Raw genomic sequence first — 18631 nt, forward strand, 5'->3', positions numbered from 1 at the left:
CAAGCCATCGGTCTTCATGCAAAAAGAAACTATAGCTCAACCCACCAAAAGACAGACTAGTCTGTAAAAGACAGACCAGAAATAAAAGTTAAAATAAGCAAAAAATATTGTTATGTCCCTGGACCTTGAAGAAGTTCCCACCAAGGTCCGTTCGCGCTGCGGGGGCGGCTGCCCTCCTCATTGGCTGGGTTTCCCCAGCAGCCTGCTATAAAAGCAGGCTGCTGGGTCCAGCCCTTGAGCTGTTCGCTGCGAGCCAGTCCCAGGCTGAGCAAGCACGTTCAGCCCTTGTAAATAAACCTTGTTGCACTAAGCCCTGGTTCAGCCTCTTATTTCCCATACTTAATACTGGCGACGAGGATGGGATGGCTACCAGAGGCAAGCTGCAACGCTGAATCACTAATATGCTGATCTGCAGCCCAGAGAGAGAGAACGATCAGCCAAAATAGGGCAAGCGCTGACCGCAACCCAGAGAGAGCGATCAGCCCGAAATGAGCGAACGCTGAATCACTATAACGCTGATCCGCAGCCCAGAGAGAGGGCGGTCAGCTAAAATAGGCAACGCTGATCGCAGCCCAGAGAGAAAGCGATCAGTGAACAAGCCAGCGAGAGTGAGAAGCGCTGCGAGCTGCAGCCGCTCGTGCCGTTTAGGCGCGAAATTCGAATAGCTGTCAGCTGAAGCACATTCAAATACAACACAGCGTTGTATTACGAAGTCACTAACGCCCACACAGGCGCGAATTTCAAAAGACGCTACCAACGACCGTTGCAGTCTAAACACCTTCTGATCCCCAGAGAGAGAGAAGGGAATTGCGAAATTTCACCAGAGCTGAAGTCACTTGCCTAGCACAGGCACTAAACCTCTACTGCTACCCCAGAGAGAGAGAGCACTTGCTAGCACAGGCACCAAACCTCTACTGCTACCCAGAGAGAGCATTTTTTCCCAACAGGTTAACCAGCAGACCTACAACATGAACGCCAATCCAGCCTTCCCAGCATTCAAGCCAGATGAGGAGAAGTGGGAATCATACAAGAATCGATTTAATTATTACATCGACGCCATCGGATTGGCTGAGGCAGGGGAACACCGAAAGAAAGCACATTTCCTGACCTACTGTGGAGCCATCGTTTCGATACAGCCACAGCTCTTGTGGCTCCACGTGAGTTAAAAATGTCCCCTGGACAGAACTGTTAGAAATCCTTACTAACCACTATTCTCCTAGACCTTCACAGATTGCCAGGCGTTTCACCTTCAGAATGAGGAAGCAGGGGACAAAGAGAGCATCAATCAGTACATGGCTGCTCTCAGGACTGCAGCACTCCATTGTGGGTTTGGCAGCTACCTTGATGACATGCTCCTAGACCAGCTGGTCTGTGGGGTCAAGGACCCGCGCCTACAAAGACGGCTGCTCGCAAAAAGACCTTAACCTCGCTCAAGCCATCGAGGAAGCCCTGGCAGAGGAGCTGGCATCTCATTCAGCCACCGAGATCCAAGGTTCTGTCACCAAGCAAACAGCAGTTTCCGTCCACTCAGAAGAGGTGATCAATGAGGAAGACCCGTGTGACGCAGGCCGACATTCACCGCCTCACAAACGCCAGGCGCCCTCAGGTAGGAACCAGACAGGATAACACCGGGCCATCCAAGCACATCACGTTGTGCCTTTCCTGTGGTGGACCCCACTTGAGGACCACATGCAAATTCAAAGGAGCCACTTGCAACAACTGCCATAAGAAGGGGCACATTGCAAGAGTATGCCAAGCCTCACACAACGCAGCACAAAGGGCATCTTCATTCGCACATGCCGGACCCAAAAGGCAAGTATTAAACTGCCGCACTAATCAAACTTGCTATTCTATTAGTAAAATCTCTCTTTCCGTCTTATTAGAAGGTAAACCTTGCAACATGGAGGTTGACACGGGGTCAGCGCTCTCCATTATTTCCTGGAACACCCTCAAGGAGCTTCAACCCAGCCTATCAAGAAGCCGACTCCAGAAGTGCCAGCTTAGCCTAAAGGACTACCAGGGGAAGACCATTCCTGTAATCGGCAGAGGCAAGTTTTTGTTAATTTTAAAACCTTTAAGGGCCACCTACCTCTAGTGGTAGTGAGCGGCAACCTCCCTACACTTTGGGACTTGATTGGTTTCCCCACCTCGGGTTAGGTCTAACAGGAGTCCATGCTACCTCAACCTCTGACACGGACTCCTGTTTGCTGATTACTCAGACGTATTCAGTGATGAGTTAGGGTGTTATAATGGCACCCCTATCTCATTTTCAGTCGATCCCCAGGCAGTCCCAATTCGGTTAAAACCTCGCAGAGTTCCATTCGCCATTCGGCCTAAATTAGACCTTGAATTAGATAAATTATTAAAACAAGGGATCCTGGAGCCTACAGACTTCGCCAAATGGGAGCGCCCATCGTCACACCCCTAAAAAAGATGGTAGCCTGAGAATTTGCTCAGACTACAAGACCACAATCAATAAATTCTTGCAAGTTAGCGCTTATCCAGTACCCATCATTCAGCATTTATTACATACTTTTGAACCTGGCACTATCTTCGCCAAATTGGACATGTCTCAAGCATATCAACAGTTCCCTGTTGATGACCAAGCAACAGAACTTCAGACCATTGTCACCCACAGGGTGCTTTCCGGTGCAAGCGTCTCCAGTTTGGCGTAAGTGTTGCCCCAGGCATTTTCAATCCCTCATGGAGCGGATTTTACAGGGCCTTCCTGGGTAGTACCCTACTTGATGACATCTTAGTCTCGGCCAGGAACAGACCCCAACTCTTCCAGAGAGTTAGAGCAGTCCTGGAGAGGTTCAGGCAGCATGGCCTCAAGTTAAAAAAAAAAAAATGTGCCATTGCCACTAGACAGGTGGACTTTCTGGGTTATAAAATTGACGCCTCAGGCATTCACCCCTGGAGTCCAAGGTTAAGGCAATACACAGGCACCCACTCCAACCTCCAAAGCAGAACTGCAGGCCTTTTTAGGGCTCTTGAACTTTTACAGCGTCATTCCTGCCCCATAAAGCCTCTGTGGCAGAACCCCTCCACAGACTTCTGGATAAAAAAACGGTTTGGCACTGGGGACACAAAGAAGACTCCGCTTTCGCGCAGTCAAGTCGCTACTCACATCAGAGGCAGTGCTTATCCAGTTTGACCCCAACCTCCCATTAGTACTGGCAGACGCATCTCCTTTCGGCATTGGGGCAGTTTTAAGTCACAGACTGCCCAACGGCTCCGAGGCCCCTATCGCTTTTTTTCCAGGACGCTCTCTGCAACAGAGCGCAATTACAGTCAAATTGATAAAGAAGCCTTGGCAGCTGTTACAGCGGTGAAGAAATTTCACGAATTTCTCTTTGGCCACTTTTTCGAGCTAGTCACCGACCACAAACCGCTTTTAGGGTTACTAGCAGGTGACAAGCAGACCCCTCAAATTCTGTCCCCCAGAATGACCAGATGGACCCTTTTCCTAGCAGCATACTCGTATAGACTTGTGCACCGCCCGGGTAAAACATTGTCCCACGCAGACGCTCTTAGCCGCTGCCCCCTGCCTGACCCAGCTGAAGACCCTGCCCCGGTCAACGCCATTTTGAAGTCACCCAACTGGACCTACCAATCACTGCCCTTGATATTGCCAATAAATCCAAAACGGACAAAAGCGATCGCCCAGGTACTGGACTGGGTGAGGAGGGGTGGCCGGGCAGTGACATTGAAGCTAAATTCACGCCATTTAAGACCCGCTTACAGGAACTGTCGAGCTTACAGGGCTGCCTGCTATGGGGCACTCGGTGGTCATCCCGACATCTCTGCGTACCCGAGTGCTGGAGGCGTTGCATGAAGGCCACCCTGGCATCGTCAGAATGAAGGCGTTGGCGCGAAGCTACATTTGGTGGCCCGGCCTTGATGAGGACATCAACAAATGGGTAAGCTCCTGCCATCCCTGCCAGGTTTCCGTCCATCCTCCAATTGCCACCCCCACCAAGTGGGAAAGTGCCAACGCACCCTGGTCCAGGATTCACATCGACCTCGCGGGCCCATTGCATGGCAAAATGTTCCTCGTGGTCGTAGACTCTTACTCAAAGTGGATTGATGTGGCACAACTATCCACGACCACTTCACAAGCAGTCATCAAGGCATTGACTCGCCTGTTAGTAACGCACGGTCTACCAGACTCCATTGTTTCCGACAATGGTCCCCAATTCGCGTCAACGAATTCAGTCGTTTACGGCCAACCTGGGCATTCGTCACATCTTCACGGCCCCCTTTCATCCTGCCAGTAATGGGCTAGCAGAGAGAGCTGTTAGGACCACTAAAGAAGCCCTGGCCAGGTTCAACAAGGATGACTGGCACCACAAACTATCCTGTTTCCTGTTAAGCCAGCATTCAACCCCTTGCACAGTAACCAACAAGTCCCGGCCGAGCTTCTGATGGGCAGACGCCTGCGAACTGTATTGGACAGGCTCCACCCACATTACTGCCTGACTCTCCTCTCGCTTCCACATCGGGAGTAGGCATTTTGTCTTGCAGGAACCCGTGTTCGCGAGAAACTTCGCTGGCGACCCATTGTGGATCCCAGGAGAAATCGTAGCCATCACAGGACCCAGATCATACCGGGTTAAGCTGGAAGATGGCCGGGTCTGGAGGCGACATCTGGACCAGCCGGAGACGCCAGGGCACCCTTGTCAGCCGCGACTCGGGGCACAGACCGGTGAGAGTCCGCTGCAACTTCCACACAGCGACATCGACTCCGATGACCTGCTAACGTCTCCAGCCGGACCAGAGAATCCAAATGATGACTGCGGCGACCTAGCGTCCAACCCATCCGAGCCAGACGGCGTGAGGACACTCCCAGCGTCCAGCCCTACTGACCCCGGACCTACTCCGACCGAGGTGGTACTGGGACTCATCATCGAGCCAACAATCGCCAACGGACTCTGATCCACTGAACAGCACACCAGAGTTGCGCCGCTCTGGGCGTCAGCACAAGCCTCCCGTATACCTCAAGGACTATGCGTGTTCGCATCTGGGGGAAGGGGTGTTATGTCCCTGGACCTTGAAGAAGTTCCCACCAAGGTCCGTTCGCTGCGGGCGGCTGCCCCTCCTCATTGGCTGGGTTTCCCCAGCAGCCTGCTATAAAAGCAGGCTGCTGGGTCCAGCCCTTGAGCTGTTCGCTGCGAGCCAGTCCCAGGCTGAGCAAGCACGTTCAGCCCTTGTAAATAAACCTTGTTGCACTAAGCCCTGGTTCAGCCTCTTATTTCCCATACTTAATAAATATAGTGAGAGAACACCTGTCTGATCTTGATGAAAACAAATCACCAGGGCCTGATGGATTTCATCCCAGAGTTTTAAAGGAGCTGGCAGAGGTCATCTCAGAACCACTGCACCATATCTTTCAAAAATCCTGGAGCACTGGGGAACTACCAGAGGACTGGAAAAGAGCTGATGTGGTTCCCATCTTCAAAAAAGGTAAAAAAACAGACCCAGGAAACTATAGACCAATCAGCCTAACTTCAATACCGGGAAGATACTGGAAAAGATAATAAAAAACAGATCTGCCAACATCTACAAACAAGTAAAGTAATCACTAGCAGTCAGCACGGGTTTGTTAGGAACAGATCATGCCAAACCAATCTTATTTCATTCTTCAACACAGTGACTAAATTAGTAGACAAGCAAAATACTGTAGACATAATATATTTAGATTTCAGCAAAGCATTCGACAAAGTAGACCACAACCTACTTCTTAGTAAGCTAGAAAAAAGTAGAATCGATAGCACCACCACTAGATGGACTCACAACTGGCTGGCAAACCATACTCAACGAGTAGTCCTTAATGGGTCTAAGTCTACATGGAGGGAAGTAAGCAGTGGGGTGCCACAAGGTTCCGTCTTAGGCCCAGTACTCTTCAATATCTTCATTAACGATTTAGATGAGGGAATAGAAGAGGAACTTACCAAATTTGCAGATGATACTAAGCTGGCAGGAAGTGCTAACATCCAAGAAGATAGGCTCAAGATCCAGATGGATCTTGATAGACTAGAACACTGCGCCGTATCTAACAAAGTGAAATTCAATGTAGAGAAAAGTAAAGTCCTACACTTAGGCAAGAAAAACCAAAAGTACACATACAGACTGGGTGAAACCAGGATCAATAGCAGTAACTGTGAGAGGGATCTTGGAGTCTTTAGTGGACAACCAGCTAAATATGAGCCAGCAGTGTGTAGCAACAGCCAAAAAAACTAATGCAATCCTAAGTTGTATTAACAGAGGGATACAATCAAGATCAAGGGAGGAACTAATACCACTGTATAAAGCCTTAGTAAGACCACACCTAGAGTACTGGATCCAGTTTCGTTCACCACATTACAAAAAAGATGTTGAGACTAGAAAAAGTACAGAGAAGAGCAACCAGGATGATTAGGGGACTAGAGACTAAAACATACGAAGAATGGTTACAGGAACTGGGCTTGCCTAGTCTAGTAAAGAGAAGGACCAGGGGAGACATGATAGCAGTCTTCCAATATTTGAGGGGCTGCCACAGAGAGGAAGGGGTGAAGCTATTTTCTAAAGCACCCGAAGGCCAGATAAGGAATAATGGATGGAAACTGAACAAGGAGAGATTTAACCTGGAAATAAGGAGAAACTTTCTGACAGTGAGAACAATCAACCAATGGGACAGAAGTTGCCCTCGGAAGTTGTGGAAGCGCCATCACTTGAGGCTTTCAAGAAGAGATTGGACTGCCATCTCTCAGAAATGGTGTAGGGTCTCCCGCTTGGGCAGGGGGTTGGACTAGATGACCTACAAGGTCCCTTCCAACTCTGATTATCTGTTAACCTAATCAGTTTTAGTCCTGCCTTAGGCAGGAAGCCACCTCAATGACCTTATTCCAGTCACTCTCTCTCAGCCCTAGGAAGGAAACAATGACAAATTACTCCCCCGCCCCCCAAAACAAAACAAAAAAACTTCTACAAAGCTGTAGGGATGAATCCAAGCAATTGCCAGGAATCAACACTGACTTGAAGAGACAAAAATCTATCTCCAGTGGAGAAAATAAATGATCAGTCAGCCACAAGGACCAACACCAGAGACATTCATGGAGACAGAAGTGGTAAAATTTAGGATGGTGGTCATCCTCCTTCATTTGAAATTCCCCATCTTTTTTACAAGCATTGCATGTAAACTCTTAAGCTGCAAACAGAAAACATTTCATACTGCTGTAAAAACCAAGCACACATTTAATGTTGCAGAAATTACTGTGGATTCAAGGCCCATGTTTCATTTCAGCAGTGCCAACTGCTCTTAGGATCTAGGATCTTAGGATCTAGGATCTTAGGATCTAGTCTATGAAAAGCAGAGGAGAAACATCTAAACATGGAAAAAAGACCAGATCACTTCAAAACCAGTAGCCTAACCTAAGTCATCTCTCTGAAAGTTCATGTTTTTCAGCTGAACTACTAGCCAATTTTCAGAAAAGGGATAACCAAGAAAATTATTTCAAGATCAGAGCAGAGAAACCCACTTACTGCCACAATAAAAGAGACCACTTTTTTTCCTGTGTCATCAAGAAACCACTAAACCGAAAAAGGCCAATTCAGCCCCATCCTATGAAGATTATGAATGCGAAGAAAATTGAAAAATAAAAGAGAAAGCTAAAAAAGAGAACAGTGGGTAGACTAAGAAGGCACTGAATCCTATTGGTGCATGGAAAAAAATATGTTGAAATTAGACATTAAAATAAAAATAAAATAAAAAAGTAGATTAAAAATGAAAGAAAGGAAAAAGGAGCCAGAACCGGAGAGCTAATTAGGATAATTTGCAGTCTCCCACATGTTTGGATGATGATAATGATGATGATGATTATTATTATTATATAAATAACTTGTAAAATACAAATATATAACAGTAATGGAGCATTGTACAAGTAAATTAAAATATACAAAGTATGAAGAATATTTTATAAAATTCTACATCTCTTTAAAATTAGACATAACAAGCCAACAAAAAGAATGCCAACAGAATAGCCTAAAATCCCCACAAGCAACATTTTTTTTAAAAAATGAAACTTCTAATGGAATGAAAAGTATTCTTAAAATGCTTGTGGGGCAGGGATGATTTTTAAAAAGGAGTCCCTTAATGTCATATTGAGAGAAAGATTACTATTTCTCTGTGTATTCATGCAGCTAAATGGAGTGGATAAATATTTATTTCTTTCACCAAGTAAAACAAATAGAGCTGTAGTAATTACAGAGTAATGGAGAAGACACTGGTGAAGATTTGTGGACAGAAGCAATTTTTTTTTCTAAAAATAGAAATTCACTCTATAGATAGTCCTCAACTTATGACCACAATTGGCACCAGAATTTCTGTTGCTAATCAAGGCAGTTGTTAACTTGTTAAGTGAATCTGAAACCATCTGGAAAGGTCACTAATGAGGACCATGTGACTCCAGGACACTGCAACAGTCATATGTATGTTTTTATTTATGAAATTAAGAAATTACCCATCTACATCACAGAGGTACAATATTTTTGACAAATAAAATATCAAAAACATAAAAACTGAATATAAAAATTTAAAGCAGAGGCAAGGATAGTTAACATCTGACGTGAAAGTTAATGAAAAGAATAAAAGTTAATTAAAAATGTGAAAGATCATAAATGAAGGACCAGGGGAGACATGATAGCAGTCTTCCAATATTTGAGGGGCTGTCACAGAGAGGAAGGGGCCAAGCTATTTTGTATAGCACCAGAAGGCCAGACAAGGAATAATGGATGGAAACTGAACAAGGAGAGATTTAACCTGGGAATAAGGAGAAACTTTCTGACAGTGAGAACAATCAACCAGTGGAACAGAAGTTGCCTTCGGAAGTTGTGGGAGAGCTTCATCACTGGAGACTTTCAAGAAGAGATTGGACTGCCATTTATCAGAAATGGTGTAGGGTCTTCTGCTTGGGTGGTGGGTTGGACTGGAAGACCTCCAAGGTCCCTTCCAACTCTGTTATTCTATTCTATTTTGTACTGTTCCATTCCATTCTATTCTATTGACTCCTTTAATATCAATATAGTTAAGGATGGATAAAGTCTGTGTAACTCATTAGCTGGAGCTGAGATGAAGGCAAATTCATGGGAACATCTTCCTTACACCCCCCCCACCCCCCAAAAAACCCCTATTAGGACATGTTATCATTGAAAGACATGGAATACCAGGTTATAGACAGATTGTCATGGAAAATATTTACTTCTTGTATGTGGGTTGGTTAGAGTTGACAATTTGATGGCACATAAAAAATAATAATTGATACTCTCTGAACATGGTCGTTTTCTTGCAGACATTTCATTACCCAATTAGGCAACATCCTCAGTGCCAGTGGGGTAACAAAACATTTGGAAGGAAACAACTGAGCATGGAGAGCACTGAGAATCCCCAGCTAAACCCTGAGCTACAAATATTCTTTTCTATTAGTATCAGATCAGGGTGTCAGCCCTCCCAGATAGGCCAGACAGAAAACACAACTAGATGAGCTAATTCTACTTTATGGTAAGGGTCTGTTAACAGAATCTGGCAACTTTAAAAGTACAAAACTCCCACTGTGTCTTTTATAGCCTGATAAGTTAGGGAGAGTCTCTTCTGAGCTTTTTCCTCTGTCCATTATGCAGTGGTGGGCTCTGCCCTCTCTTATCTAACTGTTCCGTCGGTAGTAACTCTTTGTCCTATTTTTCAAGTCTTTCTCACATATCAATGCATAGGGCATCTTTGTCCGGCAACTGAATAAACTACTGTGGAACTACCGGTACATAATTGTAAAGGACTTTGGAAATTAGAGTGAGAACCACAAATTTCCATCCCCTGGATTAAATTTACACCTTCTAATGGAAAGGTGGATCATTTCCCACCTTCCTCAAGGTATTTTTCACTAGAAGGCCAAAAAAAGGGAGTTATTTTTAATTTTAAAAGACTCAAGTATGCATTTAATTGCTGCTCTGATTGGGGTAAATAGGTCAGGCATCGTCATGGAGGTCCATCAGAAAAGTTCTCCTGGATGACCTACTTAAAGAATTATAAATTAATTTTACTTAAAAAATAAAACCCCCTAGCCACATCAGTGCAGCTATGCAAAGGAAAGAAAGGAAAAAAAGATTTTGAAAAACAGCCTAATCAGAATTTGAGAGGTGCGGGAGATGAAGGAAAGACAATGAGTTCTGTCCTCTACCACCTTTTCAAAGAAATTATTTCTATTTCATTAAGCAGAAGAATTGTGGTTTTGTCTGATCAGGGAGTCTGATGTCTATTGTCAGCAAAGTTAGACATAAAGGCATATTTCATGCCATGCATAAGAAAGTTAGGGAATTTACCAAAACAAGATAACATTTTATTCATTGTTGGAGCCTTTTCTGGATTCTGTATTCCCCAGGATCTGAAACAGGGACAAGTTTTTCATCAGAGCCATCTCATATTTGGGGAACTCTTCTTGGAAAATCTCGGGTGGTGGCCACTTGAATGGTTTTCTGGCCCCCAATTAAAAGGCCATTTATTTATGCAGAACTTCAAGCAAGTTTAAAATGTCTTGTACCATGGACTACTGGAGCCCTTTGGTGGTTTACAATAAAAATATAAAACCAAAGTTAAAACCAAAGGTACCACAATTAATCACCGACAGTTAAAAGAAGTGCTTTCAGTCCTTTAAAATTGCTGAGAAACAGATCCATCTCTTCAGTGAGGACACCTCAGGAAATTGACAGATCTCAGCAAATTGATGGTAAAGAACAGGAAGCGAACATCTTCAAATTATTTCAGTTAGATGTGGGAGAGAGGAGGTATCAGTGAAGAAGCTGTTCTCTCAAATAACTTGGATCCCAGAAGCAAATGGTTTTAAGGGCAAAAGCATTTTTTCTTGGAAACAAATTAGCAGACAGAGAGCACTTTCAAGGCAGTGTATATATATATTTAGGAGCATTGCATACCATAGTAAATTCACAGAATTCATCTGTTCCTGTCTCTTCTGTTCTGGAGTGGCATTTTATTGCACTTACAGCTATTTTATATTGCATACTACCCTGGTTGTTTAGCACTGAAAATTAGGAGGCCTTTTAATAATTTTCTAGTCGAACCACAGACAACTACAATGATCTAATACATATCGATTTTACAGAAGACAATGTTGAAAAAGCACTACACAATCTAAAACCATCTCTATCTATTGGACCTGATGGAATATGTGCCTACTGCTTAAAAAAGCTACCCACTGCCATAGCTGAACCTCTAAGCATAATCTTTGAAAAATCAATCTTTCAGGTCCACTCCTTGCCAAAACTATGGTCACAAGCCACGGTCATCCCCATCTTCAAAAAGGGAGACCCCAGCCTAGCTGAAAATTACAGACCAATCTCCTTATGCTGCGCCACCTGTAAAGTCATGGAATCAATTATTAACCAATCCATTATCCTCCACTTAGAGACAAACAACCTACTCTCTAATAAACAATTTGGTTTCAGGAAAAAAAGCTATCATGTAATCCGCAACTCTTACACGGCAAAAACATATGGACTATACAACTCAATCAGGGCAAAGCAATAGACGCAATCTACATAGACTTCTGTAAAGCCTTTGATTCAGTGGTACATGACAAACTACTCCTAAAACTAAAATCTTATGGTATCTCTGGACAACTGCATAAGTGGATAGAAGCATTCCTGTCAAACAGACAACAAATGGTCGAAATTGGGAGGGTCCTATCAAATTCTGTACCTGTCAACAGTGGTGTCCCCCAAGGCAGTATTCTAGGACCAACTCTTTTCATACTCTACATAAATGACCTCTGTGTTCATATCAAGAGCAACTGCGTTCTCTTCGCTGATGATGTAAAGCTATTCAATACCATAGACAATACTGCTACCCTTCAAAAAGACCCTGACTATATATCAGAATGGTCAAACAAATGGCAACTTCAAATCTCAACAAATAAATGCTCTGTCTTACATATTGGCAAAAAAAATCAGAAAATAAAATACAGGCTGAATAGTCAAGACCTTGTTGATGATCCATACTCTGTCAATGATCTTGGAGTACTCATCTCTAATAACCTAAGTGCTAGAGCCCATTGTAACTACATAGCCAAAAAGGCGTTAGGAGTTGTTAACCTAATCTTACATAGCTTTTTCTCTGGTAATATTACACTAATAACTAGAGCATACAAAACATTTGCTAGACCAATACTTGAATACAGCTCATCAGTCTGGAACCCACATTACGTATCTGATATTAACACAATTGAGAAAGTCCAGAAATATTTCACAACAAGAGTTCTCCACTTCTCTACTCGTTGCAGAATACCTTATGTCACCAGACTCGAAATTCAGGTGCGGACGGCTGAGAGCTTGGAAAGCGAAGACTCAGATGAGGGACCTGTGTGTGATGCAGGGATGGGGCCAGGTCCATCAGGGAGTGGAATGCCGCCTTTGGAGATTGTGGAGGCTGGCAGCAGCGATGAAGAGGTCCCTGAGGATCCTGTGCCCAATGCGCATGCATTCAGGGCTGCTCAAAGGAAAGAGCAGCTGCAGCAGCACAGGTGACTCAGGAGTAAGGCCCCTCCCTGAGGAGATAGAAGCCAGCTGAAAAACCGCAGTTCTTTGCAAAAGGCAAATAAGTTTTATACTTGAGCCTAGTGGACATTAGGAATATCTGAGTTGGTATTTGAAGACTCTTTGTGTTTGAATTATTGCTTAGTAACTATATCTGGTGTTCTTGGCAGCCTTGCAAAATCTTGGCAAGGCTCTTTTTTATCGGAGCTAATTGGTTTGAAGCAGTCTTTTACCCATGAAGGATTCGTAAAGAAACATTAAAAGGTTGTGTTGTTACCTTTGTCTTGTGTTTGCTTCCTTGGAACCAGGTTTGGGTCAGAACACCCATATTCAGCAGAAAAAACTTTACCATTTCAGACAACTGATTGTCCAATCTCTTCATTAGAACTCAGTGTTTTTAAGAAGAGATTGGACAATCTTTTGTTCAATTCTTAGGGCCCAGGAGCAGCGGGCAGCTTTTCTGGTTTGAAGACTCATGGGATTGGGGGGAAGGAGAGGAGATTGCAGGTCCTGAATTATTACAGGAGAAGCAGGCAGGTGTTCAAAGCACAAACATCTGTCAGAAATGCTGTAGGGGCTCCTGCTATTGCAGGGAGGCTGGACTAGATGACCTACAAAGTCCCTTCCAACTCTGTTATTCTATCTGTTATCCAGATCGGAAGGGGTATTCTTTTGACAAAGTTTGTTATTTTTATAACAAACAAAACAACAAATAAAACCTTCTTTCAATTATACAGTGTGTTGGTTTGATACATATGTCATGTGCACAATATTTATAAACCTTTCCTTTTACATTTGCATTCATATTATATTCTAATCAACATTCTATATCATACTGTATCATTATTATATTATCATTAAAGTTTTTATTTCAATTCCAGGCTATCTTTAGGAGCAAATCTCAACTCTTACTAAATTATATTCATATTATAACTTATTCAAAAATAAACAATTATAACGTATCATTGCTATTACAATATACTTCAATTTCTTACTCTTCTTTCTAGCCATTCAGAAAATAAATCCCAAATCTTGTAATACTCCTTTTCTTCTTGTTCTCAATTGCTAATGTTAATCTCCTAATTTCTGCACATTCCATTATTTTCTTAATCATTTCCTCTTCCATCGGAATTTTCTCATTTTTCCAGTTTTGAGCAAATACAATTCTAGCTGCTGTTATTAATAATCAAATATGTTATTTCTTTACTATAGACTTCAGGGGGTATTCAAGGTAGCATGGTTGACTCAGATGTAACTAGGATGAGCTTTAGAAAACATTGAGATCTCTGCTCAATGAAAGAGATCGTTGTGATGCCTTAAAAGACTCGCAATGTATTATAGCAATAAGAAATACAGTATATTCATTGTTAAGGTGCCATAAACTCTGTGTTGTTTTTGCAAAAAAAAGTTTAATAAGCCTACCCTTTTGGAAACTTTTAAGCCGATAGTGTTGCTGAACTGAATTTTATTGCCCCACCTCAATTGTTGGGTCATCTAGCAAGGGCATTTCTTAAAAAAAATTGCTTTAAGAACAAAAATGACTTTATTATCTTTATGTGAACCTTATTATGCTTATTCTGTTCCTGGATCAGGGAGAGGTGAACCCTTCATGTTTACACAGGAACATCAAAGTACTTTGAATGAATTTTGAAGAGTACAAATAACAGAAAAATGAACTCTTGGAGGCAATGAAGTCTTTGGAAGCCAGATTTGAAACCATCAATATGGTTACCGTTAAAGCACAGGTAGTTCTCGACTTAAGATGGGAACTGGAATTACAGTCGAAAATCATGCTGGTCATTATGTGGATCACCATGTGACCATGTCCAATTTGATAAGCTTTTCTATGATGGTCATTAAGCAAGGGTTAAATGAATCCTGTTTAACCAATGGGTGGGAATTTTTTGCTGGAAACTAGAAATAAATGTGAATTTTTGGCAAAAAAGCGCTAAAAATTGTGCTCTGGTGACTGCGGGCTACTGCAAATGGCTGTAAATGCAGGACAGTTGTCAAGGGCTCCAAGATGGGGTCACGTGATCACATGTGGCCATTGGAATTTCAAAAACAGGTTGTAAACTGCTCTGGGGAAGTCTGTTGTAACTTTGACTAAGCAACTGGTCTTAAGTTAAGGACAACCCCTAGGAAATGGGCGGGGGGTGGGTGGGAAGAGAGCTCAGAAGGTCTACAAGCAGATTCCAATGAGGAGGAGGGCAATGTGAAAAAAAGATAAGATGGTATCCATTATAAGGTTTTGAAAGCCCCTCCCTTTTTTACACACATTATCTGTGCCACACAAGAGACCGGCCTGGTTCCTTGTTTCGCTTTCCCCCTTTTTCCCATTTTGATGCTAGAGTAATCAAAGCAACGGGGAACACTTTTGCTCCTACTGTACTTCCCCTGTAGGGAGACTTTGTGGCAAGGAATGACTGGTAATTCAGCTGCCTATTAACAAAATAGCAATATTCTCAACTGGAATTTAAAGATAGTTGTGCTAACTTTGACAACTTTAAGACTGTGGACTTCCTCAGCCAGGTGTGGGAATTCTGGGAATTGAAGTTCACAAGTCTTCTAGTTGCCAAGGTTGGACACCCCTGTGCTAAAAATAAAATAAACAAAAAACAAAAGAACAGAGATAGTTTGTGGTATTGTGAATGGTTTGGGAGAATGCCATGTTTTACCCAGCCTGGGCAGGAATTGAAAAGATGTCCCCTGGGAGATTTAAAGATTGAATAGACTTAAGTTCTTTGACTTAATTGACCATCTTTGCACGAAGATAATTTATAAACTAGCAGCTTCCAGAGAGCAAGAAAGAAAACTGCCCCACATATGCTGAAGAGAGCCATGTCAGGTATGAATGGGCCAAAGTAATACCCTCTGAAGATTTAAGATGCATTAGGCTGTAAACAACAGTTTTGAACTCAAGACAGCAAATATGGAGATAAGGTGAATTTGCAATGGACTTGGAGTGGGAAGAGGAAGGTCTATTCCTAGATTCAGGAATGTCTAGTACTGTTCTGGTCAAGGTGGAAGTATGGATCTGCCCAGTGGGATACAGATAGTCCTTGAATTATGACCACAGTTGGGACCAGAATTTCTGTTGCTAAGCAAAGCAGTTGTTAAGTGAGTTGCACCCATTTATAAGACCTTTGTTGTCTGGATTGTTAAGAGAATCACTGCTGTGAAGTATGTCACATGGTCATTAAATAAATTTGGCTTCCCCCATTGATTTTGCTTATTGGATGCTGTCTGGGAAAGTCACACATGGCAATCACATTATCTGGGGATGCTGCAACCTTCCTAAATTCATGCTGGTTGCTAAGAACCTGAATTTTACTAATGTGATTTATAGGGATGCTGCCCTGGTCATAAGTATGAGGACTAGCTATGTCTTTTTTTCCCCAGTGCTTTGTAACGTCGAATAGTTCCTAAATGAACAGTTGTAAGTTGAGGATCTATCAGCAAGAATTTAAAAGAAAATTTCTCCTTAGTTCTAGATTGGATCTCTTCTTAATAAGTTTCCATCTATTACTACTTCTCCTGACTTTGGAGCAGCCCCTCAGATATTGGAACACTGTTATAATGTCACCCCTAGTTCTTCTTTTCATTAAACTAGCCCTGCCCAACTCCTGCAACCAGTTTTCATATGTTTCAGCTCCAGTCTTAATCATCTTGGTTGCTCTTCAACCATCTAGTTGGGTGTGACTCCTAGAAATATGGACCACCAATGCCCTTCTTCTGGACTCGTCTTAGTAATAATTGACCATTCTGTCAAGGATACTATAAAGATATTCCAGCTAGCTAACTAAATACATACACATAGAAAAAGTTGGGTCTCACAACTGAATTTTGGCCCTTGTATTTCTATCAAAGAAAGAGAATGGTTAGCTTCCTTCTTGATAGACCTTCATGGAAGATCCTGGACCAAGATTAAGGTCACCAAAGAATGCAATGTTTCAAGAAACTTGTTGCATTCTGGGAAGGGTCTCCACAGCAAACCTTTAGCCTGAGCAGTGGGTGGGGTGCTTTCTGTAAGCCTCCGGGGACTATGGGTGGAACAGAAAGCCATTTCCATTCATATTTCAGGTTCTCTCTGGGTGTTTTAATTTACCGGGGTGTAGTTTGTGATTCTATATGAGAGCCATATGCTTCCCTTTCTTCTTTATTGCTGGGTGGGTAAAGTTACACACCAAACATCAGGCCATGCCTGTGAGGTCACCCCCATAAGGCCAGAACCCAGAGCTGTTAGGGAGATCATAATGCATTTTAAATATATACAAGTCCAGAAAGAATGCATATTCTCTCAGAAAGGGGTGGGAGTCCCTACAGGCCCATCAGTTTGTTTTCCCCTTTTCCTTTCAAAGTTTATTTTGTGGAATCTGTGAAAATGTGAACTCAACCCTGAAAGAGGCAACCCCGTTTGCGTCATTGCTCTTCAGAATGGCAAGGTCCGTGAAGGCTGATCTTGAGAGATTGCCTCACTAAAGCAGAATGCAAATCAGCCCTGCGGCTTGCCTCTATTCCTACCCCATACAAGGTCCAGCTATTAGTCCATAAAGTGTGCAAATTGAATCCAGGCCTTTGCATTTTGGGGATGGTGGGGGAGAGGAGAGATTCTGAGGATCTTTCCGAATTTGGCCTATTGCCATTTGGGAGAAGGGTGAATTACTTGTTTGGTACTTTCCTCAGCGAGCTGTACAAAAACATTATTTCTCATCCTTCCATTCTTATGGGGCAAGCCTGTAATCAGCATAAGCTGGATGAGGGTGGATCAGATGGGAAGAGACATGGTTTAATTTGCTTTTATATGCAAACTTACCTGGGCGTCAGAAAGGGGACATCATCATGAAGGCAAGCAGTTAGAAACATCAAATCAAGGTGTTGACGGGTTTTATAAATGTCAAGCAAAAACGATGGTAGCCTTTTGTACTCTTCCTCTGTGAATGTTCCTGAAAACTTGCTTGAATTTCATAACTTTAGGCAGTATTTTTTATTTATTTTATTTATTTATTTTGATTTGTCAATCGCTTACAAAATAATAGGTATAAGTATATACATAGTTATGAATACATGAAATGGGTACATATAAGAAAAATAAAAGAAACAATAGGACAGGGACAGTAGGCACATTGGTGTGCTTATGCACACCCCCTACAGACCTGTTAGGAAAGGGGTGAGGTCAATAGTAGACAGTCTAAGGTTAAAGTTTTTGGGGTTTGGGGAAGAAACCACAGAGTCAGGTAGAGTATTCCAGACAATATCGTGAAATATTTCTGGACTTTCTCAACTGTGCTAATATCAGATACGTAATGTGGGTTCCAGACTGATGAGCTGTATTTGAGTATTGGTTTAGCAAATGTTTTGTATGCTCTAGTTATTAGTGTAATATTACCAGAGAAAAAGCTACATAAGATTAGGTTAAGAACTCTTAATGCCTTTTTGGCTATGTAGTTACAGTGCGCTCTAGCACTTTGATCATTAGAGATGAGTATTCCAAGGTCCTTTACAGAGCTTGGATCATCAACAAGGCCTTGACTATTCAGCTTGTATTTTATTTTCTGATTTTTTTTGCCAATATGTAAGACAGAGCATTTATTTGTTGAGATTTGAAGTTGCCATTTGTTTGACCATTCTGATTCATAGTCAAGATCTTTTTGAAGGGTAGCAGCATTGTCTGTGGTATTGAACAGCTTTACATCATCAGCGAAGAGAACGCAGTTGCTCTTAATATAATCATAGAGGTCATTTATGTAGAGTGAATTTGGGTTATTTTGCATTCTCAGTTCTTTGATTTGCTAGCAATAAGTGAATCTAAGAAAAAACAACAAAAATACATATGCAGGTAGTCCTTGACTTACAACAAAAGTTATTAGAATTTACCTGGGTGGTACTTGCGACCCCGTTCCAAAATGACCACAGCCTCATTGTTATGTAATTGCATGTTGGGTCCTTGCCAGCATCTATGGCCATTTGCAGTTATGTGAACATGTTGTACGTTGCAGTTATGTGACATGTTTTACGTCAGGAGCTGTCACAAAGAAGAGGGAGTCAAGCT

This window comes from Pseudonaja textilis, chromosome 1 (assembly GCF_049901715.1).
Source record: "Pseudonaja textilis isolate UNSWEBS1 chromosome 1, rPseTex1.2, whole genome shotgun sequence".
NCBI lineage: Eukaryota > Metazoa > Chordata > Lepidosauria > Squamata > Elapidae > Pseudonaja > Pseudonaja textilis.